The following is a 26,693-nucleotide window of genomic DNA, read 5'->3' as shown; positions in this document are numbered from 1 at the left end:
TCAACGCAGAATGCTATACTTAACATAGATGTTATTCAAAAATGAAGGTGATTCAAAAAAATTAGATGATTCATTGTCAGCAGACTTGCTGTGTAAGAAATAATTAAAGAAGTTTTTAAGCTGAAGTGCAGTGATACCAAATGGAAAGTCTGTTCTACAGGAGAACTGAAGACCACAAAGAATGATAAATATGAAAAAATATCTTATTTTTTCTTCCATTACTGTTTTTAAAAGAAAGCTGACTTCTTTTTTTTTTTAACTGACTTCTTAAAAGTTAAAACCATTTTATTATGGGTTTATAATATAAGTAGAATAATATGATAACCATTGACAAAAAGGGTTTGTAGTAAATGGAATTATACTACTACAAGTTTCTTATGCTTTGCATGATATTCAGTATTAGCTTTAACTGTGGAAATTTGAGGGTGCATATTATAATTCTTAGTGTCATCCTCCCCCAGTACAAAGAATTATAGAGCAATTAAAGTAAAACATTACAAATATTTGATTAACTGAAATTGAGGCAGGAAAAGGTAGGACAGGAACAAAACAAAAAGCAGAGAAGAATAGAAATAGAAATTGGTAGCTTTGAACTCAGTCATTTCAATAATCACATTACATGTTGATAACCTAAACTCTCCAATTAGGAGTCAGAGATTTTCAGACTGGATAAAAATATAAGACCCAACTGTATCCTGTCTACAGATTGCACATATAAACTGTTAAGATTTGATTAAACACTGTTTATGTCTCTTTGTCTCTTACATTGTTGGATAAGTGTTAATGGCTATATTATGATAGAATACCTACAAGTCCAAGAATAAATGATTCAGAAAAAATAACTAAGGGGGCCAAGAGGACAAGAATGCAGATGGATTATAGAAGGATAGTAGAACACTGCTTTAGGAGAGAGTGAGGAAATTTAGGTGTTCATTTCAGTTTTGCCACTGGCCAAACACCTACCCTTGGAAAATCACTTTTCTATTACGATGTACTTTTCTAGGTTACCAATATTTGTATACCCATGTGTTCAATTTTTTCCCATCTTCAGATTTCACAGTTAAAATTGGCATACATTGCATTTTTCTTCTCAAAAGACTCATTTAATAATGGAAAGAAGATGGAGTAATTTTGCCACTTGTGTGTTATCCTGGGCATCATTATTTCATCTGCATATTGGTTACATATATACATACACATATATATATTCTTGGTAATATTTCTCCTACACACTGCTTAATGTTATTTTGTACCACATGAAGAGGAGATATAAGCACTATGAGAACATTGGGTAGTCCTTTGATCATGGATAATCCAACTGTGTTGGAGTTTGATATTGTTTGATATGGTGCACAAATGAAAACTCCTGTTTCAAAATACCTTTCTGTTCTAAGCATTTATTGAAAGGTTCAATTCTGTATTATGTAATCACAATCAGGAATCATTTAAAAGTAATTACATTTATCTTTCTCTTTCTACTTAACTCTTAGAGTTATTTTCCTTGTATTTGGTGTTATATAGAAAACAAATTAGAGGTTGTGCCAGTTTGAAAATACATATAATTGGTGCTCCAGAGTCAGAAATAGATAGGAATTTATTCATTTAATTTTAGGTGATTTCCTGTATGCCAAATTATAAATATATTTCATACTTGAGCCTAAAGTAAACTGCAAAGTAGCTAGAAACATTTTTGCATTTGGAGATACTTACTTTCATATTTTACAAAGGCTGTATCAGAATTAGACATTGATACTTTTAGAATTGGGTTCTTATAAAGATGAAGTTGGGTTTAATATTTCTCATTCAATTAATGCTCTTACATTTGGCTCTTACATAGCTCAAAACAGGTGTCCAAAGACAATCACATGAAATCCTAGAAAGTTTCAAGTACATCGGTGCTAGTTTGAGTCTTATAAATTACTTGGGTCTTAGGTATGACATAGATTGTTATTGAGGGTATAGGATTCTGTCCATGCCTCCACCTAAGTAAGGAAGTTACTTCTTAAATGAATAAGACTAATTATAACCGTTGACTGAGGGTGAAATTAAGAATATCTTAAAGGAAAGAAAAATGTCTAGTATATTTAAAACTAGTTTATTCTCCAATTTAGCTTTACTTTATTTTTCTCTCTTGCAGTAAACATTGCTGTCTTCTGAAAATAAGTTAAGGAATGAGAGGCAAGGAAGAAAGTACATTCATCCTGGAAGGACCCAAAGCACTTTGAAACTGTAAACGAATGTAATGATAGCTGCTAAAACCACCTTTGTCACCATAATGGATGAAGAACTGCAAATTTAAACGGTAACCAGAATTTTCATATAGTGTTACACTTCCACCAAGAACTTTTATAGAACTTGAAAGGATTTCTTTTTAAATTTAAATATTTACCTTACAAATACCAAAGTATAGATAAAGCTGATAATTTTATGACTTATTTAGCATAGTCAGGTCTTTGTTTTGGCCCTTAATGTTTGGCCTTGATATTGCTCAAAAGAATTGTTTTTTTCCCCCAGGTTATGAACTTCTTAACTTAGAAACAAATAAGCTTATTTGAGTAGAAATATAGCATAGTACTAGTATATTTATAGGTCCATTCTTGACCAAATACTTTTCCTTTCACAGAAACAGCTCAGGCAACATTAAGTGGTAGCATGCTATCACATATGCAGAGGCTTTTTAGTCTTATTTTCTGAACTTTATTTCATGTTATTTTAGTTTCCTTACTTGGTGTCTGATCTCTTGATCTTTTTGCCTTCATATCTGACATCTTCTTTTTATTTAATCATTATTCTCTCCTTTGCCCATCCTTCTCAGGAATTTAGAGTTGTAAAAACAAACAAACAAACAAACAAACAAAAGAAGAAACAAGAATCCAGAGTAGAAAAGAAGGAAAAAAACTGGAAAAAATTATAAATTTATTTCTTGTGAAATTACAAGGACTATTACATTTTAAGTAGAGTGGAAAGCAACTGTAGAAAGACTTAAGATTCCTTGTCAGTCTTCTTAAATCTCCTTGATCTTCAGCCATAATTGTTTCAGTGCATTTTGTAAGATTCAAATGTTTGCTAATTTTTAAAAAGCATCCTAGTGAACATTTAGAACTGTAATTCATTGGAAGTGTACTACTTTGATTTTGATGGATAATCATTTGTTTATTTGAGTCACTATATCTTGGTAGTGAATGGGTACAATTGACTAAAACTAAGTCCCTCTGGTAAAGTGCAGATGTGAAAAATCAATCAAATACAGTATCAATTGCTAGTCCTAATAATTCTAAGGAATACAAGGCCTGTTTCAAGAGAACTATTCAAACTGAGAAATGTAACCCAGGATAAATATATTCTTTCAACTATATACTAACATTTATAAAGTGTTATTTTGGTCAGACATTACTCCAAGAAAGAAGGTTGTTCCTCATGTTTTCTTTGTTTATAATTCTGCTTTACTTCTAAGCTACAACATAACCGGGTGTTATTTTTATTTCTTTTAACAATTTTATTATGAAAATTTCCAAGAATTAAGAAAAATTTGGAAGAATTTAACAAGAACGATGTTCTCATTATTCTTTCCTATGCTAACATTAACCTTGATTTTAAAAAATGCCTGAACATCGATTTTTTAAAAAACTTTTCCAATTGCTGGTTTAAACCTCTAATTAGAACTTTTCTGTATTCTTGCCACAACCACCCACATAGCAGCATTTAGCCCTTTCTAAATGTCCAGTAAATTCTTTATATTTCTCAACCATTAAAAAATAAAGTTGAAGAAAGCAACTTTTGAAACACAGCAGAAATTAAAGTACTGAGTGTTAACTTATGCAGGGAAGATAATACATAGAAAGTCATCAAATTTCTGTCATCACAAGTTTTCTTTCCCCATTTAATTATGTCTGATTCTATAATCTTATATAGCCAACAGTTTTATTAATGAGATTAATACATTAAACATTAAAAAAAAACAATATTGTCAAAATTTTTACTGGTACTTTTACCACTCCTTACCAAACTCTTAATTCCATTAAATCCTTCTTTCAGTATTTTTGGTAACCAGTAATGGGATCATTGAAATCTATAGATACTAGGTATTTCCAATCATTAATTTCTACTTTTTTCACTACAATTTTTTCCTTTTTTTTTTGGCGGTAGTGGTGGGTTATAATGTCATCAAGAAGCAAACTGGAATACAACTTGACCTCACTACAAAATAAAAGAACTGCACTGATTCTCCCAAATAGCCCAGTTCAGAAGCCATGTAACTCACATCCATTAAGTATATAGAATTTAAAAAGATTAGCTGTATTTACATATTTAATTTTGCTGGCCTCACTCAAGCTGAGTGCCTCCAAAATCCCAAATCTATGGCATTTGAATAGGGAATAGAATTCGATTTCTAATTGTGTGAATAACTGGATTTCTAATTGTACAAATTTGAAATCCAGATTTCTAATGGTGCAAACTATCATGGCCACGTTGAAGAGGCTAAAATTTAAAAGACATTCCAGCTAGGTTAAAAGTAGAATCAAACACCCAGTTTTATCTAAATTCATTTTATGAACTTAAAATTATGGTTCTTAGGGTAGGGGATATGTTCTTGCAGATAGCAAGACTACTCTAAACAATATATCCATCTAGAATCTTAAATTTATAAAGCTTGGTAGACCTTTAGAACATCCTCTACAGCACCTTTGTTTGCAAAACTGTCCTTATGGAGGGAGGCCTGTGTACAATTTCCCCAGACAAAAAGGAATTAAAAATAACAGTGGGGCACCTGGGAGGCTCAGTTGGTTGAGCATCTGACTCTTTTTTTGTTTTTTTAATTTTTTTTTAATGTTTATTTATTATTGAGAGACAGAGCATGAGCATGGGAGGGGCAGAGAGAGGAGGAGTCACAGAATCTGAAGGAGGCTCCAGGCTCTGAGCTGTCAGCACAGAGCCTGACACGGGGCTCGAACTCACAAACCCAGCGAGATCATGACCTGAGCCGAAGTCAGATGTTTAACCGACTGAGCCACCCAGGCGCCCCGAGTATCTGACTCTTGATTTCAGCTCAGGTCATGATCTCGTGGTTTGTGAGATCCAGCCCCATGTCAGACTCTGTGCTGACAGCACGGAGCCTGCTTAGGATTCTCTCTACCCCTCTCTCTGCTTCTTCCCTACTCATGTGTGTGCATGCACTCTCTCTGTCTCTCTGTCTCTCTCAAAATAAATAATAAAATAAAACTTAAAAAAATAACAGTAATTAATGTGTATTGAGTGATCATCATATGCCAAACATTGGGATTAGTGATTAATATGCATTCTCAAGTTTCACAACTGTATTTGATGTGGGTCTTATTATTAGATAGCTCCATTTTACATATGAGGAAACACGTTCTCGGAGAAGTTAAGTAAATTGCCCCACATCAAGTTTACTAGTTGGAGGTAGAGCCAGTTCTGTCTGACTTCACAGCTGGAGCTCTTCATCAGAGATGTGTTTTGGTTTACAAATGTTCACTACCACGTGTTGCGGTTGCTTCTTTGTGCAGCGGTAGATAACAAGTTCTTATTAGTAGCATCCTTATCTCAGCTCCCTTGAGGCACATATGATGTTTCTTTTGCAGCACCAATTTTATTTTGTCAGGAATTTATCATTATTTTGATTATATTTTAAAAGTGTTAGTTATTATGTAATAAAAACGATAATCCATTCCTAAATGAAGGCTAAGTTACTTCAAGATGATCTCAGTAGACCCACATTTTATTTGAGATCGAGACTTAGAGGACAGAGAAAGATAGTAGATATGAGTGGGGGAAAATGCAAAACTGACCTCCCTGGTCAGCTCTTCTCCCTTAAAGTCTTCTTTGCCTTTTTCTTTTCTCTTTATCACCAGAAGTTCTTCATTGGTTTTCAGTCTCAGAAACTGATACTATCACTAAAGACTAAAATAGTAATGAATCCAGAGACCAATTTATCTTAATGGCATAAATTTTCTGTTAAATTTGTATATAGTCCCTTCATATAGATTCTTATTCTAAATGTAGATTCTTATTCTAAGTGTAGAAAACTAAGTATGGTAACCTATCATCAGGGTTTAAGACAATTAAGCCTATCACCAAGACTCAGCATATTAAATATAACCAGTTTTCCCCAAATGAATGTATAGGTTTAACTCAGTTCCTCAAATCCCAGCAAGATTTTTCATGTATGGTTTGCCATTTTCTACCAAGTTCTTTCTTTCCTCCCCATTATCACTGTCCCTCTGTCCCCCTCCACCATAAGAATTATAGCCAGTCCCCATTTGAGGACGGCTTGAGTGAATGTTTCAGCAATTGCATGATACGCAAACATATATAATCAAATGTTTTACTCATTTATAGCCATTTTTCAGTCCAAGGTTTAGTGAATCTTAATTTTCTGAGATTTTGCTTAAGTAAGAAGAGTGTTTCACCTCCCCGGAAAAGGAAGTTGTGTGTTAGGAGGAAAAACAAAAATAAAACAAAAGTTGTTACATTCTGGCTTTCTAAACTGAGGCTGTAAAATTCAAAATGATCCTGTGGAGTGAGAGATCTTCTGGGTTACACCCCTACCTTCTTGTGGGACTATCAACATACCTGACTAATGGAGTGAACTTCATGCCATTTTGTATTACTGATTCATTCATTCATCACACATTTACTTCATGCCATTTCGTATTACTAGCTCATTCATTAATCAGATATTTACTTGGGAAAAATAATATTTGCAATAGGTAAAAAATTTTAAAACTATTTTGTGCTAACATAGTATCAAGTGGTTTGTATATATAGCCCCTCTTGGCTGTAAGCATGTCACTGTGGAAGATACAAGGGATACATAAAGAAGGGTATATAGTATAAGTCCTGTCCTCAGAGGCTCACTATCTAGCAGGGCAGGCAAACATATAAAGAGATGTAGCAGTGTATCAAGTGGTTAATGGAAATATGACCGAGAATTGTGACAGTGCTTTTCCTACCTGGGAAGAGTGAGGGAAGGTTTCCCAAAGCACAGAAGTATCTTTCGTAATTGTTACTGGATAAATAGGACTTTACTGCCAGGGAACAAGCTAGAGCAAAAGAATTATAGGCAAAGGGAATAACATGTGCCAAGATATACTTACCTTTTCTAGGGGGGGAAAGTCACAGACTTTTAAAGTTGAAGAGGTTATCTGAGATATTTTATTTCAATGTCCTTGCTTAACATAAAAGGAAATGGAAGCCCTTGGAAACAAATGTACTTGCCCCAAAATTACTCAGAAATTACAGTATCACTTCAAGTATTCTCTCAAACTATATACTAAAATATATAAAATGTTATTTTGGTCAGATGTTACTCCAAGAAAGAAGGTTCTTCCTCATGTTTTCTTTGTTTATAATTCTGCTTTACTTCCAAGCTACAACATAACCAGGTGTTATTTCTTTTAACAATTTTTTTATTATGAAAATTTCCAAGAATTAAGAAAAATTTAGAATCATCTAACAAGCACCTGTTCTCTCACCGCCAAGAATTAAATGAATGCTAACATTCTCTGTCATCTTGCTAAAGAAATAAAACAATTTAGGAACACTTGAGACCCTCTTTATATCACTCTCCAATCTCATTCCTATCCTCCTTCTTCCAGAGAAAATGTTCTACGAGGTTCGTGAAATATATTCTTATGTGTGTATTCACAAACAACATGCAGTGTAAATGATGACATTTTGCATTTGCACTTTTGCATCTTTCATTGATACAGTTTTGCATCTTTCATTGATGCGTGATGTTTATTGTATTTTTTCACATAAGTTCAAATTAAAATAAAACACAGTGGAGTAGATAGTATACTCTAGGCAGTTGTGGAGATTTGTGGTTGCGGCTTTGTTCTCTTCTTGCTACCCAAAGTGCTGCTGTCATCTTAGTAAATCTGCATTATGTTTTGGAAGAATGTAATTCCATCATTATGTAGCTTTTCATATATATATATATATATATATATATATATATATATATATATATACACACACACACACACACACACATATATTATGTAGCTTTTCATATATATATATGTATACACATATATATATGAAAAGCTACATAATGATGTATATATACATATATATATGCATGTGTGTGTATATATGTGTGTGTGTGTGTGTATACACACACACACACCCATACATATTTTTAAAAATACATATTTTTTAAAATTTTATTTTATTTTTTTCTGAGAGAGAGTGCACATGCACATGAGTGAAGGGACACAGAGAGAGAGAGAGAGAGAGAGAGAGAGAGAGATCGAGAATCCCAAGCAGGCTCCACACTGTCAGTGCAGAGTCCGATGTGGGACTCAAACCCATGAACTGCAAGATCATGACCTGAGCCAAAGTCGGATGCTTAACCAACTGACCACCCAGGTGCCCCTTAAGATTTTATTTTTAAGTAATGTCTAACCCAATGTGGGGCTTGAACCTACAACCCCGAGATCAAGAGTCGCATGCTCTACCGACGGAACCAGCCAGGTGCACCTTTTCAAATATATCTTTAAAGATGTGTTGGGAAAACAGTTATTCTTGTGGACTTACATCTTCTATAACATTAGATTTTTACAATTTTTTACTACTGAAATTAGAAATATTCTCTAGTATAGTCAAATGAGCAAGAAATGACTGTATCATGTGGTAGCAATTCTTCCTCTAGACATGTATTATTGGCAAGAAGATAATGATGCTATGTAGTAAGCCAGTGGTGCTGTGTGGGAAGAGGTGGCCTCTGAAAACACTGTGACAAGATGACCCAGGAAGAGGATGTTTATCTGAACTTTGAGAAGAGTTTAGAAGTCCTTTCACCAAAGGCCTGGCCGTGGGCATGGAATGATGGAGGGAGAGAGAGGAATCTGCAGGAATTGTGAAGATTATTGTAGGTGTTGAGAACATATTTTTGTCCTTGGATTCATTGTGCCAGCTGTAATTAGCAGTAAATATTTTAAGTTAATGACACTCAGCTGGAACACCACGAAACATAGGAGGCAATTGAAGAGCATAATAGACGCAGAGAACCCCCATGTTTCTGTTACTAGAAGGAAAAGTCACCTACCATGCTCTTATAATAGTGAAAAACTGGAAATCTGTAAGAATGCTTCTAACAGACAAGCTAGTTATTTTCAATCCTTCTGATAACTTTAATTCTGAAGTAGTTGTCCCCATGTAGTAGCAACTGAATAATGGAGGAGAGAAAATGGTATTATCATTCTGGCTTATATATTTTAAAGATTAACCGTTTTGGCGCACAGTCACAGGAAAGCTTATCTAAAATTGCCAAATTGTAAAAATGGAAGGAAGCTATTGATCCCTAAGAAATCATTCTTCTTGGAATCAGGCCCAGCTTTTGTGTCCTTCTGATGGTTTGGCGTATAGAAAGGGAGGAAAACATAGAACATTCTGGTACTGTAGCATCTGATGGTATATAATGGGCCATTGTATAACTGGCAGGTAAGTTTCATATGAGGAAAGTTTAAAAGGAAACAAGACACAGATGCTTTGCTTAGATGCTAAATGGGAGAAATACAGTCACTATCTTCATTTCCAGATAGATTTCTTAAATAGCATTTCTTTTCTACCCACTGCCCATCCATCAAGAATGGAAAATCGCTAGGACTCTTGGACTCTTATGTACACCATCCCCAAATCATCAGGCATGTGTCTGAGGTTAAAAAAAAAAAAAAAAAAAAGCAGAAAATGGCATTGTTGGCAATGATGTGAGGACATTGGAACCATCATACATTGCAGGTGGGAATGTGAAATGTTTCAGCTGCTGTGAAAGTTAGGTGGTCCCTCAAAAAGTTAAGCCTGGAATTATCAGATAACCCAGCAATCTCACTTCTAGATGTATACTCAAAATAATTGAAAACAGGGTTTCAACAATGTGTATACAAATGTTCATAGCAATACTACCCACAGTAGCCAAAAGGCAGAAAAAATTTAAATATCCATCAAGAGAAAATATGGACAAAACTTTGGGCCTATAAATTAAAAAGCTTAAATGGAAAAAGTTTTTGAATGACCCAAACTACCAAAGGTCTTAAGAAAAGACAGGTGACTTGAATAGTCCTGTATAATTAAAGACATTGAATTTGAGGTTTAACACTTTCCACTCAGTGCAAAGAAAACTGTAAGCCCAGATGCCTTTACTGGCAAATCCTACCAAACATTTAAGGAAGAAATAGTATCAATTCTACACAAATGGCAAGGAAATAAAAAGTAAAATAGACTTCTTTACTAAGTCAGTGTTGTCATGATCAAAACAACCTAAAGAAACTACAAAATTGGAAACTATAGACACAGGCTCAAAAATCTTTAACAAAATATTAGCAAATAAAAAATAGCAAAAGGTAGAAGTCATAAATTATGATTAAGTAGGCCTTATTTCAGGAATAGACAGTTTTAATCTTCAAAAACAAATCAGTGCAATTCACATATCAACAAAAAGGAAAAAAAATACATGATTATCTCAGTAGTTAGATATTGCATCAATTCATGATAGAGAACTCTCAACAAACTAGAAATAGAAGGAATTTCCTCAACCTGGTAAAGGGAAAATATAAATATCCTATAGCTAATATCATACTTAATGATGGAAAATGGAATGTTTCCTCCTAATATGGAAACAAGGCAAGAATGTCAACATTGTACTAGAGGTCATAGCCAGTTCTATAAGGGAAGAAAAAGAAAATGAAGACAGATTGAACAGGAAGAAATAAATATATTTGCAAATAAAATAATGAAATAATTTTCTATGTAGAAAATCCTGAAGAATCTACCCCCCAAAATCTGTTTTTTCTATTAATAAGTAAATTTACTAAAGTCATGGGATACAAAGTCATTATATAAAAATAAATCAGGGGCTCCTGGGTGGCTCAGTTGGTTAAGTGTCTGATTTCAGCTCAGGTCATGATCTCACAGCTTATGAGTTTGAACCCCATGTTGGGCTCTGGTGTTGACAGCTCAGAGCCTGAAGCCTGCTACGAATTCTGTTTCTGTCTCTCTCTGCCCCTCCCTTGCTCATGCTGTGTGTGCGTGTGTGTGTGTTTGTGTGTGTGTGTGTGTGTGTGTGTGTGTGTGTATGTGTCTCGAAAATAAACATTAAAAGAAAAAGATTTAAAAATCATATTTCTATATACTAGTAATTAACAATTGGAAGTTTAAATTTTAGAAAACACCATTTATAATGGTACTATAAAATATGAAATATGTATAAATCAAATGAAAAATATTCAGTGTCTGTGTGCTGAAAACCTACAAAGCCCTGATTAAAGAAATCAAAGAAGATTTTATTTATGGAGAGGGATACTGTGCTCAACTATTGAAAGAGTCAATATTGTTGAGATGTTGATTCTCCCAAATTGTTCTATAAATTGAATGAAAACCCTATCAAAATCCCAGCAGGAAACATTTTGTAGCAATAGACAAGCTGATTCTAAAATTTATTTGGACAGGCAAAGGAACAAGAAAAGCCCAAACAGTTTTGAGTAGAAACAGAATTGAAGGACTCAGACTACTTGATATCAAGATTTAGTGTAAAACTAAGGTAATCAAACAGTATATTATTATATGATTATTAAAAGAAAAAACACATAGATCCATGGGAAAGAATAAGCAGTTCAGGAATAGATCTATACATGTGTGGTGGATTTTTCGACAAAGGTGTGGAAACAATCCAGGAGGAAAGATTAATCTTTTCAATAAATAGTACTGAACACTTAAAAACAAAACCAAAAATAAAAGGGTATTGGCTCTTGCCTTGATGTGGGCCTCAGAGGTAAATTAAAGAGAGGAGATGGTAAGAAATTCACCTTATAGATGTAGAGAAAGTAAGAAGACTGCCCCAAGAATGGAAATATCAAAATGGTAGAGGGAATTATTGGAAAACAGCATCATTTGAGAAGCATTATGTGTTATAGGAAATGTATATACATTATGAATAAATAAAGCTTCATTTAACTATGTTAGACTTGAGGGGCGTTATATAGGTCCCTTGAGGGAATCATGTAAAAACAATAACAAAACATTGATAAGTGTTATCACACTGGTTGGTGTCCAGAGAAGGAGAGTAGTTAATATCTACTTACATTCATCCTGAATAGGCTTCCTTTGCTAGCCGGCTGAGCTCTGAGTCCACTGAGGGATGTTAATTGATTCACTGTCCCTTTGAGGACTTTGAGAAATTGCTGTTAATCTGATATTCAGATAAAATCCAATATGGGATGTCTTCCATCTGCTGCCATTTGAATCTGTGATAATTACCTAAAGCTCAAAGAATAGACAGAGTGAAGGAACCTGATGTGGTTCCCTTTTATCTTTCCTCTTAGCTGTCATTTGATCTGCATTAAAGTGGGTAGTCTTTCTCTTGCCTCTGGTTGCTGGCCATTTTGTACAATCTCTATCACATAAAGAAAGCAGCAGAGGAATTTTTCCAAAATCTGTCAAAACTCTGTAGGAATGAAAGATCACTTCCCCATAAAAGAGTTTCCATGATACTCCACACATGGAGAAGAGGAGTTGGAGTTGCATGTGATCATTTTGGCCAACCATCTGTGGGCTTCTAACGTACATTCTCATCTCTTATGAAGGATTTTTCATTGCAACTTGTACTCACTCTTTCCTTAAAATAAGTACTACTATTATTCTCCCTCAGTCTTCTATCAAGAGCATTGGTGGAAATTGCTTTTCCATAAAAAGAACTGTGCCACCTACTCTTCAAATGCCACTGATTAAGAAGATCATTGATCTCCCCCCCCCCCAACCCCTGGGGAATAAATTAGGCTTTCCCCTGAGAGTAGAAAAAATAATGGGATGTAAAGAATTAGGATGGCTGTGTGTTATGAGGAAAGTGTTTAGGCAGTTGCCATGGAAATAGTATGTAGACATTCAAACCAGGAGCTTTTGATATCTCTGTTTTTGCCAAATATAAATCAGGTATGAGTAACATTCATTCCCATTCTTGGCTCAGATTTAGTCTGACATGTGTAGTTATGAAAAATATGCTCCTAATATAGCATATTTGGTTAATATTTGCAGGAAATGAGCAATACCAGGGGCTGCCATGTTTTAAGATCATATTTGGGGCATAGAGGAGGTGATTCTCAGCAAATGATTCCTAAAAATAAATAGCACTATCAGAGTGCCCACAGCTGGGTTTCCCTATGACATTCATAATTAACAGAACTAATTAATTTTTTCTTAGTGAAACATGCACAATGTTGGACTTAATTTGTATTAGTTAATTGCTTGTGAATGATGTCAGATTCTGAAAATGCATACTTTAAGACTTTATTCTTAATGTATTTCACAGGTGGAGTAAAACCCAACAGGCATTATTTCTGAGTTACTGTTATACTTTTCTGTCAGAAGACATCAGTTAGCCTTTGATTTCATGCTTTCTAAGTGAGGCTTTCTAAGTCTAGAGACGGTATATAGGAATTTTGGAAATACGGAGAATTTGACAAAATTTTCCACAGCTTGAACTTTTTTTACTAATTCCAGAGATAATACAGACAATGCAAAGACTCCCTGCAGCCACTGCCTTTTAATGGGCACACAAGCCAGAACAATAGGAAAATCTAAAAATTATTAGAATATATACTCTATTCATGGAAAATAGTATGTTACCTACTAATTCCAGTACCTCATCCTTCTATGCCAACTTTGTTAGCCATTTCATAGCTCATAAGTTTATCTTTACCCTGTGTATTTTCTCCTGTCTCAGATTTCCTCTGAGACTTATTATGTACTTTGTAAGTAGATACCCTAGAGGCTTGCTTTCTTATTAAAGCAGTAATAGAGTATATGGTCCAATACATATAACAAGTAATTTAATGAGACCAAATAGTTACACAGATGGAACAGTGGGAAAGTACTAATCAGAGAGAGTTTTTCAGAGGAAGTGATTTTCAGTCAAAATTTCAAGATAAAAAACCTTCCTCGGGTGCCTGGGTGGCTCAGTCAGTTAAGTGTCTGACTTTGGCTCAGGTCATGATCTTGGAGTTTGCGAGTTTGAGCTCCACGTCAGGCTCAAAGCCCTCAGTGCAGAGCCCGCTTCAGATCCTCTCTTACCCCCTGTCTCTGCTCCTCCCCTGCTTGTGCTCACACTATCTCTCAAAAATAAGTAAACATTAAAAAAAAAATTTCTGAGGTCATTTATACAATTTATTTCAGAGGTTTTAAAATTAAAAGTATCTGTGCTATTTAGGACATAAAGATGTTTGCAAGGATTATGTTAGGAGGGTGTCTTCACTAAAGCGTGTCTATATTGGATGAAATCTGGAAACAACTTAAACATCAAAATATAAAGGAATGGGTAAATAATAGGATAAATCTAGAAAATGAAAATATACTGCCATTTAAAGTAAGGTTATAGAAGAATACATATTGATATGGAAAACTATTCATGATACATTGTTCAGTGGGAAAATCAGAATTTTGTTTGGAATTCTATCACATCTGTGGATCATTTTGGAGAAAATTGACATCTTTACTATGTTGGATCTTATACTCAATGAACACAGTATGTCTCTCCACTTATTTAGATCTTTGATTTCTCACATTAGCATTTTATGGTTCTTAGCATACAGTTGCTGTATCTGTTTTCTTAGACTTGTACACTTAGGATTTCATTTTTATTCCTTTTTTTTTGCAGATGTTAAAGGCATTTTTAAATATTGGTTTCCATTTGTGTATTGCTTGTATAGAGAAGTGCAGTTAATTTTTGTGTGTTGACCTTGTATCCTGCAACCTTACCATACTCATTTATTAATTCAAAGAGGTTTTTTATAGGTTCTTAGGTATTTTTTATGTACACAACTTCATGTCATCTGCAGATTGGCACAATTTTATTTCTTCCTAATCTGTGTGCTTTTTAATTTCTTTCTTTTGCCTTTAGCAGACTGAATACAACATAGCACTTCCAGGATATTGTGGAATATGAATGGTGAGAGTGGGCATCTTTGTCTTATTCCTTATTTGAGTGGAAAAGCTGATTTTTTTTACTATAAGTATGATGTTAGCTGTAGGTTTCTGTAGATGACTTTTAATCACGTTAAAGAAGTTCTATTCCTAGTTGGCCGAGAGTTTTCATTATAATAGGTATTGGATTTTATCAAATTTTCTTCCTCGGGCTGTTAATATGGTGGGTTACACTGATTAATTTTTTAATATTGAACTTACATTCCTAGGGTGAACCCCACTTGTTTAGGGTGCACTATTCTTTTTATATATTACTGGATTTGATTTGCTGACATTTTTCTGAGAGTTTTTATATTTATGTTCATTAGGCATACTGGTCTAGTTTTGATTAATTGATTTTGGGAATTGTGTGCTGTTTTGCCTGGTTTTGGCATCAGAATAAAGCAGATATCGTAAAATCAATTGGAAGTATTCCCTTCTTTTCTACTTTCTAGAATATATTGTCCAGAACTGGTATTATTTCTTCTTTAAATGTTTGGTAGAAATCAAGAGTAAAACCAACTACTACTGGAGTTGTTTTGTTTTGTTTTGTTTTGTTTTGTTTTGTTGTAGAAGGCTTTTTACCTACAAGTTCAGTGTCTTTTATAGTTGCAGGGCTCTTTAGTGTATCTGTTTTTATCTCAGGTGAGTTTTCGTGGCTTGTGATTTTCTTTTTTTTTTTTTTTTTAATTTCTTTTTCAACGTTTTTTATTTATTTTTGGGACAGAGAGAGACAGAGCATGAACGGGGGAGGGGCAGAGAGAGAGGGAGACGCAGAATCGGAAACAGGCTCCAGGCTCCGAGCCATCAGCCCAGAGCCTGATGCAGGGCTCGAACTCACGGACCGCGAGATGGTGACCTGGCTGAAGTTTTAATATCTTCCAGGTCTGTAGTGATAGCTTTCATTCCTCATACTGGTAATTTGTGTCTTCTCTTTGTCAGTCTCACTAGAAATTTATAAAACCGTTAATATTTTCAAAGAATCAGCTTTAGGTTTTATTGTTTTCCTCTTTTCTATTTCAGATGTTCCTGCCTTTAGCTTTTATTATTTTTTTTACTTCTGCATGCTTTAGTTTTATTTTTGTCATATTCTAATTTTTCATGGTAGAATCTTAGATTATTAGATTATTGGTTTGAGACTTTAATTTTGTAATATAAACATTTAATACTATAACTTTCCCTGTAAGCACTGCTTTAACTGCATCCCACAAATTCAGAAATTTTGTAATTCTAATTTCCCTTTAATCTTCCTCTTTGAATGAAGGGTTATTTAGACCTTTTCCAAGTGTTTGGAGAGTTTCCTGTTACCTTTCTTTTATTTTCTATTTCTTAAGGTCAGAGAACATTCATTATGATTTCTGTTCTTTAAATATCTTAAGATTTCTTTCATGATCTAGGTTATGGCATATCTTGGTAAATGTTGTACACTTGAAAAGACTGTATGTTCTGCTGTTGTTGGATAAATAAAGCATTCTATGAATGTCCATTTCCATCGATTGATAGTATTGTGTGGCTCTTCTATATCCTTACTGATTTTTTTGTCCACTGTTTACTGAGAGAGGAGTATTGAAGTGTCCAGCTGTAATTTACGGACTTATCTATTTCTCCTTTCAGATTTGTCAGTTTTTGCTTCTTCTATCTTGAATATATCTTTTTAGGTTCATTTAAGAGTGGTTATACCTTCTTAGTGAATTGACATTTTTATCATTATATAAGATTCCTCTTTATCCCTGTCAATTTTCTTTACTTTGAAGTCTACTTTGATAATATAACCATTCCAGCTTTATTTTGATTAGTGCTTTCATTTCATATTTTTCCTTCTTTTTACTTAAAAATTACTTATTTTGAGAGAGAGAGAACTCATGAGCAGGGGAGGGAGAGAGACAGAAGGAGAGGGTCCAAGCAGGTTCCACACTCCTCACTGAGTCTGATGTGGGGCTCAATCTCACAACCATGAGATCATGACCTGAGCCTAAATCAAGAGTCAGACACTTAACCAACTGAGCCACCCAGGTACCTTCCTTTTTTACTTTTAATCCACCTATATCATTTTTTTGAAATGAGTCTGTTGCAGATGCCAAATATTTAGGTCATGATATTTAAAATCCATTGTGACAGTTTCTTTTAAATGGTGTGTTTATACAATTTGCATTTAATGTAATTGATATGTTTGAGTTTAGGTCTACCATTTATTTTCTGTTTGCTTCCTCTGTTTTGCGTCCTATTTTCTCTTTCTTTCCTCATTTGAACATCTTTTGGTTTTCCATTTAATTTACCTATTATGTTTTTTTACTGCATGTCTTTGTAAAAAAAAAAAAATTAGTAGATGCTCTAGGGATTACAATGTACATATTAAGCTTTTTGTAGTCTACTCAGAATCAGTATTTTACCACTTCAAGCAAAATGTAGAAACCATATCACCAAATAGGTGACTTTCCTCCCTCCCCCCCATGTTAGGTTATAGTTACCTTATATATTACATTATATGCATTGAAAATTCCATCAGACAGTACAGTAATTTTTGCTTTTAGCTGTCAAACGTATTTTAAAGAATTCAAGAGGAGGAGAATTCAGTCTATTATAGTTATCCAGATATTTACCATTTCTCTTTTTCATTATTTATTTTTAATCTTCCAAATTCCATCTGATAACATTTCTTTTTGTCTGAAAAATAGAAAAAGCAGCTCTTTTATAGCATACCTGCTGGAAACCTTTTATGTTGTTCTTCTTCATCTGAAATGTCTTTGACTTTTGTATCTGAAGAACATTTTTGTTGAATATAGAATTCTTGGTTGACAGTTCTTTTCTTTCAGTACTTTAAAGATACTGTGCCACTTCATACTGGCCTCATGGTTTCTGATGAGAAATTCATGGTCATTCAAATCAGTTCCCTAAAAGTGTTGTTTTTCTTTGGCTGGTTTTAAGCTATGTTTCTCTTTTTAGTTTTCATCAGATTGATTAGGATCTGTAGGCTTATCCTTTGTTGAGTTCACTGAACTTATTTAATCTGTGGATTTATGTGTTTTGCCAAACTTGGGAATTTCAGACATTATTTCTTCCAATGTTTTTTTAGCACCATAATCTTTTTCCTTTCCTTCTGGGACACCAGTGACATAGATAAAAGACCTTTGGTTATTTTTCCACAGGTTCCTGAAGCTCTCTTGATTTTTTTTTTTTAATTTATTTTGGGGTGCCTGGGTGGCTCAGTCAGTTAAGTGTCTGACTCTTGATTTCAGCTCAGGTCATGATCTCACAGTTCATGGGATTGAGCCCTGCATCAGGCTGTGCACTAATAGTGAAAATCCTGCTTGGGATTCTCTTTTTTCCCCTCTGTCTGCTCCTTCCTCCCACCCCTCAAAAAACAAACAAACAAAAACATTAAAAAAATTTCTCTTTATTGTTCATATTATATTGTATAATTTCTATTAAACTATCCTCACATTAACTCTTTCCTTTTATCATCTGATATTGAGCTCTCCCAGTGAGTTTTTTCATTTAAAATGTATTTTTTAACAAAAACCATAAGTAACAATAAGAAAAATAGGAAGCACAAAAGCCAAAAAAAAAAAAAAAAAGCTGTATCTGTTAAAAAATCAGTCAAGAGAAGCACAAAGTAAAAGGATGTAAAAGATGATATCAAGTATGTGAGATGTGGAGGGGAAAAGAGTAAAGGATGAGTTCAAAATTAAGCGAACATCAGCTTAATATAGACTGCTATATACAGAAGATGTTACCTATAAACCAAATGGTTTATCAAATGGTTACCAAATGGTAACCAGAAATTAAAAAACACTAACAGATATGCAAAAAGTAAAGAGTAAGGAACTCAAGTGTATCACTAAACAAAACCAGCAAACAATGAAAGGAAGAGAAGAAAGGAATAGAGAAAAACTACAAAACAAAAACAATCACAGAACAAGTAACAAAAGGGCAAAAATACATATCTATTAATAATTGCTTTGAACGTAAATGGACTAAATGCTCCAATCAAAAGACATAGCATGAGAGTGGATAAAAAAATGAAACCCATCTATATGTTGCCAACAAGAGACTCAGGTTACACCTAAAAACACCTGGAGATTGAAAGTGAGAGGATGGAGAAATATTTATCATGCAAATAGATGTAAAAAGAAACCCAGAGTAGCAATACTTATATCAAACAAAATAGACTTTAAAATAAAGTATGGAAAGAGACAAAGTAGGACACTAATACTAAAGGGGACAATCCAGCAAGAAGACATAACAATTGTAAATATTTATGTATCCAACATGTAAACACCCAAATACATAAAACAGTTAATAATAAACATAAAGGAACTAATTGATACTAATACGATAATAGTAGGGGACTTTAACACCCCACTTATATTATAGACAGATCATCTAAACAATGAACAAGGAAAACAGTGGCTTTGTTTTTTGTTTTGTTTTCTTTTTTTTTAATGTTTATTTCTTTTTCAGAGAGAGAGAGAGAGAGAGAGAGAGAGACAGAGCACAAGCAGGGGAGGGGCAGAGAGAGAGGGATACAAAATCCAAAGCAGAGTCCAGGCTCTGAACTGTCAGCTCAGAGCCCAACAAGGGCTCAAACCCACACACTGTGCGATCATGACCTGAGCCAAAGTCGGACATTTAACCGACTGAGCCACCCAGGTTCCCCAACAGTGGCTTTGAATGACACAGTGGACCAGAGGGATTTAATATATATATTCAGAACATTCCATCTTAAAACAGCAGAAAACACATTCTTTTCAAGTGCACATGGAACGTTCTCCAGAACAGAACACATATTAGGTCAAAAATAAGCCTCAGCAAATTCAAAAAGAGTGAAGTTATACCATGCATCTTTTCTGACCACAGTGCTATAAAATTAGAAATCAACCTTTAGAAGAAATCTGGAACGATCACAAATACATGGACGTTAAATAACATGCTACTAAATAATAAATAGGTCAACTAAGAAATCAAAGAAGAAATAAAAAGTTACATGGAGAGAAATGAAAATGAAAACACCATGGTGCAAAATCTTTGGGATGCAGGAAAAGCAGTTCTAAGGGAAGTTTTATAAAATACAGGCCTACTTCAAAAAGCAAGAAAATTCTCAAATGAATGACCTTACCTTAAACCTAAAGAAGCTAGAAAATGAAGAACAAACAAAGGAAGGAAATAATAAAGATTCAAGTTTGAGACCCATGTTAGGGGCAGAAATTACTTTTAAAAGAAAGCATAGAGCAGAAATAAATAGAAACTAAGAAAACAATAGCACAGATCAATGAAACCAGGAGCTGGTTCTTTGAAAAGATCAACAAAATTGATAAGCCTCTAGCCAGACTCATCAACAACAAAAACAGAGAGACAGAGGGAGAGAGAAAAAGGAGTCAAACAAAATTACCCATGAAAGAGGAAAAATAACAACCAACACTACAGAAATACAAACAGTTGTAAGAGAATATTGTGAAAAACTATATATCAACAAATTAGACAACCTAGAAGAAATGGATAAATTCCTAGAAACATTTAACCTACCAAACTGAGACAGGAAGAAATAGAAAATATGAACAGACTAATTACCAGCAATGAGATTGAATCAGTAATCAAAAAAGTCTCCACAAAAGAAGTCCAGGACCAGGTGGCTTGCAGGCAAAACACACACACACACACACACACACACACACACACACACACACACACACACAAAACCACAAAAAAGAGAACTACAGGCCACTATCTCTGATGAACATAAATGCAAAAATCCTCAGCAAAATATCAGCAAATAGAATCCAACAATACATTTTAAAAAATCATTCACCACTGTCATGTGGGATTTATTTTTGGTTAGTGAGGGTAGTTTAGTATTCACAAATCAATTAACATGATACATCATATCAATAAGAAGTAGGATAAGAACCATTTGATCATATCAATAGATGGAGAAAATGCATTTGACAAAGCAGTATACCATACATTCATGATAAAAGCCTTCAACAAAGTAGGTTTAGAGGTAATATACCTCAACATAATAAAGCGCATATATGAAAAACCCACTATCAATACCATCCTCGATGGAAAGAAACTGAGAGCTTTCCCCCTAAAATCGGGAATAAGACAAGGATGTCCCCTCTCACCACTTCTATTCAACATAGTCTGGAAGTCCCAGCCACAATTAGACAACAAAAAGAAGTAAAAGGCATCTGAATTGATAAGGAAGAAGTAAAACTTTCATTCTTTGCAGATGATATGATGCTATATATAGAAAACACTAAAGGCAAACAAACAAACACTGTAACTGATAAATGAATTCAGTATGGTTTCAGGATACAAAATTAATGTGCAGAAATCTGCATTTCTATACACTAATAGTGAAGCAGCAGAAAGAGAAATCAAGAAAACGATCCCATTTACAATTGCACCAAAAATAATACAACACCTATGAATAAATCTAACCAAAGAGGTGACAGACCTGTACTCTGAAAAGTATAAAACAGTGATGAAAGAAATTGAAGATGACACAAAGAGACATTCCATGCTCATAGGTGGAAAGAAGAAAATTGTTAAAATGTCTGTACTACGCAAAGCAATCTACACATTTAATGCAATCCCTGTCAAAATACTAGGAATATTTTTCACAGAACTACAACAAAAAAAATCCTAAAATTTGTATGGAACTGCAAAAGACCCCAAATTGCCAAAACAATTTTGAAAAATAAAAGCAAACTTGAAGGTACCAAAATTTCAGACTTTAAGTTACATTACAAAGATTTAGTAATCAAAACAGTATGGTACTGGCACAAAAATAGACACATAGATCAGTGGAACAGAATAGAAAGCTCTGAAATAAACCCACAATTATATAGTCAATTAATTGTTGACAAGCAGGAAAGAATATCCAATGGTAAAAAGACAGTCTCTTCAACAAATGTTGGTGGACAGGTACATGCAGAAGAATGAAACTGAACCAGTTTCTTTAACCATACGCAAAAATAAATTCAAATGGATTAAAAACCTAAATGTGAGACCTGAAACCGTAATATTCCTAGAAGAGAGCACAGGCAGTAATTCCTCTGACATTGGCCATAGCAACATTTTTCTAGATCTGTCTCCTGAGGCAAGGGAAACAAAAACAAAAATAAGGTATTGGGACTACATCAAAATAAAAAGCTCTGCACAATGAAGGAAACAACAAAACTGAAAGGCAACCTACTGATGGGAGAAAGTATTTGCAAATGACATATCCTATAAAGTGTTAGTATCCAACATATATGAAGAACTTCTACATATCAACACCCAAAAAACAACCCAATTTAAAAATGGGTAGAAGGAATGAACGGACATTTCTCCAAAGAAGACATCCAGATGGTCAGCAAACACATGAAAAGATGCTCAAAATTACTCATCATCAGGGATATGCAAATGAAAACTACAGTCTTATATCACCTCACACCCATCAGAATGGCTAAAATCAACAACACAATAAACAGCGTGTATTGGCAAGGATGTGGAGTAAAAGGAACCCTCTTGCACCATTGGTGGGAATGCAAACTGGTGCAGCCACTGTGGAAAACAGTGTGGAGTTTCCTCAGAAAGTTAAAAATAGAGCTACCCTATGATCTGGTAATCATACTACTGGGCATTTACCCAAAAAAATACAAAAACACTAATTCAAAGAGATACATGCACTCTGATGTTTAAAGCAGCATTATTTACAATAGGCAAATTGTGGAAGCAGCCCAAGTGTCCATTAACTGATGAATGGGTAAAGAAGATGTGATATATATGTATGTATATATATATATATATATATATATATATATATATATATATATACACACACACACACACACATATATATATACATACATATGCACATATACACAGTGGAATATTATTCAGCCATAACAAAGAGTAAAATCTTGCCTTTTGCAACCACATGGATGGAGCTAGAGAATATAATGCTAAGCAAAATAAGCCAGAGAAAGACAAATACCAAATACCATATGATTTAACTGAAATATAGAATTGAAGAAACAAAACAAAGGACCTGAGGAAACAGACTTTTAACTATAGAGAACAAACTGATGGTTACAAAAGGGGTCAATGGGTGAAATAGGCAGTTGGGATTAAGGAGTGCACTTGTGGTGATGAACACTGGGTGATATATGGAATTGTTGAGTCACTATATTGTACACCTGAAGGTGGTATAACACTGTATGCTAACTATACTGGAATTAAAATAAAATATAATAAAATAAATAAAATGTATTTTTCAGTTCTAAAATTGCCCATTGATTATACCTTCTGTTTCTTTGTTGTGACTTTCTAGCTTTCCTTTTGATTCAAGAGCTTTTACCCTTACATGATCAAGCATTTTCTTAATATCCATTTTAATGTCTTTGTCAGATATTTCCACCATTTTTGTCATCTTGTAATTGTCATCTGTTGATTGTTTTTTCCCATGGGGTTCTTCACTTACCAAGTAATTTTGGATACCCTGGATATTTTGAATATTATGAGTCTCTATTATTAATACATTGGACCAATCTCTTATTTACATTTCTACAACATGCCCTTGCCTGCAGATTCTGACAGGATTCTGATTGGCTTTTCCCTCCCCCCCCCCCCCCAGGTGCTTAGCTTCAGTTTTCTCTGATCTGTTAATTTACATTATTCTCTCAATGAATATTTATTTGGTACTCACAGGGTGCTAAGCACAGTTGTAGGCACTGAGCGTTCCTTAAAGAACAAAACAGACAAAACTGCTTGCTTTTATGGAGCATATGTTCTGGCAGGGGGAAACAAACATCAATAATAAACCTAATAATTAAGTCGCATTACCCATTAGTAGGTGATAATCTCCTGTGGGCAAAAATATAGTATGATAGTGGGATTGGAAGTGGTAGACTGGTGTTGAAATTTTAAATAGGTTAGTAAATATAGGACTCATTGATAAGGGGACATTTGAGCAAAGACTTGAATCCATTTACCTTCTTTCCAGCTTCTAAAAGTTCATTGACAATTGTCATCTGAGTCTATCTCTTCTCTTGTTCTTCATTCTTTTACTATTACTAGAGTGAAGTTTTAGAGCCAAGAAAAATTCCTATATCCAACCAAAAGATCTATAAGAGCAATTCTATGGAAAATTAAATATAACAATATTTATATGGTTACTGGTGGTTTATTCCCCAGGGTATTTTTTTCTTATATTTTCCTAAGTGAAATAAAAAGTAATTTTTTTTTTGTAATGGAACTATAATCATTTGCTTCTTACAATTTCTTAATCTTTTTTACTTTGTGTGTCCTCTTTGGACAAGACCCAGAATACTTTTAATGATTTTATTTATAAGAAGTACCAGAAATTTTTCTTATTTATTTATTTTTATTGAGGTAAAAAATGGACATAACAAAAATCATTTTAAAGTCACAATTTAATGGCATTTAATACATACACAATGTTGTGCAATCTCCACCTCTATCAAGTTCCAAAACATTTTCATCACCCCCAAAGGAAATCCCTTATCCATTAAGCAGTTATCCTCTAACTTACTTTCCCCCATCTCCTATCAACCCCTAATCAGTTTTCTATTTGTATGGTTTTACCTATTCTCAGTGTTTCATATGAATGGAATCATACAATATGTGACTGGTTGTATATGGCTTCTTTTATTAGAATAATGTTTTCAAGTTTCATTCATGTTGTAGCATGTACTGAGATTTCATTTTTACAGCTGAATAGTAGTCCATCATGTATGTATGGTACATTTTGTTTATCCATTCATCTGTCAGTGACACTGGGTTGCCTCCACCACCTTTTGGCTGTTGGGAATAATGCTGCTATGAACATTTACTTACACGTATCTGTTTGAGTTCCTCTTTTCAGTTCCTTTGCGCATACACCTAGCAGTAGCATTGCTAGATTTTGTGGCAGTTCCATGTTTAAAAGCTTGAGGAACTGCTACAGTGTTTTCCACAGGAGCTATACCATGTTATAGCCTCACCAGCAGTGTATGAGATCTCCATCCTTACAAATTCTGTTATTTTTCATTTTGATGGTTATGGTCATCCTAGTGGATTAATGTTTTATCTCATTGTGGTCTTGATTTGCATTTTACTTATGACCAGTGATGTTGAGCACCTTTTTGTTTGCTTGTTGGCCATTTTTTATCTTTTTTTTTGGGGAAATAAACTCAAGTCCTTTGCACATTTTTAATTGGGTTCTTTGTCTTTTGTTGTTGAGTGTGAGTTATTTATATCTCCTAGATAAAAGTGTTTTATCAGATATGTGATATACAAGTATTTTCTCTCATTCTGTTGGTTGTCTTTTTACATTCTTAGTAGTGTCTTTTGATGCACAAAAGGTTTTAACTTTTTTTGAAGTTATTTTACTTACTTTGAGAGAGAGAGAACAGGAGGGACAAGTTGGTCTCTTAAACTGACTGAGCCACCCAGGTACCCTAAAAGTTTTTAATTTTGAAAGAGCCTAATATGTCTATATTTTCATTCAAGCTTGTGCTTTTGATGTTATATCCAAGCATTCATTGCCAAATCCAAAATACTGAAGTTTCCCCCCATGTTATCTTCTAAAATTTTTATAGTTTTAGTGCCAACATTTAGGTCATTGATCAAATTTTTGTATATGAAGTGAAGTAGGGAGTCCAACTTCATTCTTTTACATGTCTATATTAATTGTACCAGCACTATTTGTTGAAGAGAGTATTTTTTACCCCACTGAATGGTCTTAGCACCCTTGTCAAAACTCATTTGACCATAGATGTATGGGTTTATTTCTGGACTTCCAGTTCTATTCCATTTGTCTGTCCTTGTGCTAGTACCATGTTATTTTGATTACTGTAGCTTTATAATAATTTTCAAATTTGGGAAGTGTGAGTTTTCCAACTTTTTTTTTCTTTTTCAGGATTTTCTTGGTTATTCAGGGTCCCTTCCAATTCTATATGAATTTTTTTAATGTTTATTTATTTTTTGAAAGAGAGAGCACATGCATGTGAGCAGGGGAGCAGGGAGGGGGAGGGGCAGGGACAGAGGGGGGGTGGGGGGACAGAGGATCCCAGGCAGGCTCCATGCTGACAGCAGAGAGCCCAATGTGGGGCTCAAACTCATGTGCCTTGAGATCATGACTTGAGCCAAAGGCAGACACTTAACCAACTAAACCACCCAGCTGCCCCAATTCCATGTGATTTGTGCAATCAGCTTGTCAATTTCTACATAAAGGGCAATTGAGATTCTGATATGGATTGCCTTGAATCACTAGATGAATTGGGGGATATTGCCATTTTTACAATATTAAGTTTTTTAATCCATGAACGTGGGATTTTTAAAAATTTATTTAGGTTTCATTTCATTAATGTTTTATAGTTTTTCACTTCCTTGGATAAACTTATTTGTAAGTTTTTTTGATGCTATTGTAAATGGAATTGTTTTCTTAATTCGTTTCCATGTTCATGTTCAGTATATAAAAACACAATTGATTTGTATGTGTTGATCTTGTATCATGTAACTTGGCTAAATTTGTTTATTAGCTCCAAAGATGTTTGTATTTTCTTTAGAATTTTCTGTTAATAAGATCATGTGATCTATAAGTAAAGATAATTTTTCTTCCCCCTTTTTCAGTTTGGGTTTTTTTTTTTTTTTTTTCTTCCTTGCCCAATTGCCCTGGCTAGAACTTCCAGGACAGTATTGAATAGAAAGAAGTAGTGAAAATGGTAATCCTT

At 34.1% G+C, this 26,693-nt stretch overlaps 1 protein-coding gene across 7 annotated transcripts in view; it reads left to right on the top strand.

Annotated features, from left to right (window-relative positions):
* PEAK1 (pseudopodium enriched atypical kinase 1) overlaps nt 1-26,693 on the top strand; it is a 303,506-nt gene that overhangs the window by 139,404 nt on the left and 137,409 nt on the right. For all 7 annotated transcript variants that reach the window (XM_019832022.3, XM_045058999.1, XM_019832021.3 and 4 more), the window contains one exon: nt 2,138-2,302. The gene's annotated coding sequence lies outside the window, so the exon portion shown is untranslated. The remainder of the gene's footprint in view (nt 1-2,137; nt 2,303-26,693) is intronic.

The sequence above is a fragment of the Felis catus genome, chromosome B3, assembly GCF_018350175.1.
Source record: "Felis catus isolate Fca126 chromosome B3, F.catus_Fca126_mat1.0, whole genome shotgun sequence".
NCBI lineage: Eukaryota > Metazoa > Chordata > Mammalia > Carnivora > Felidae > Felis > Felis catus.
Note: the sequence above shows the minus strand (reverse complement) of the source record. Positions and strands in the feature narration are given on the sequence as shown.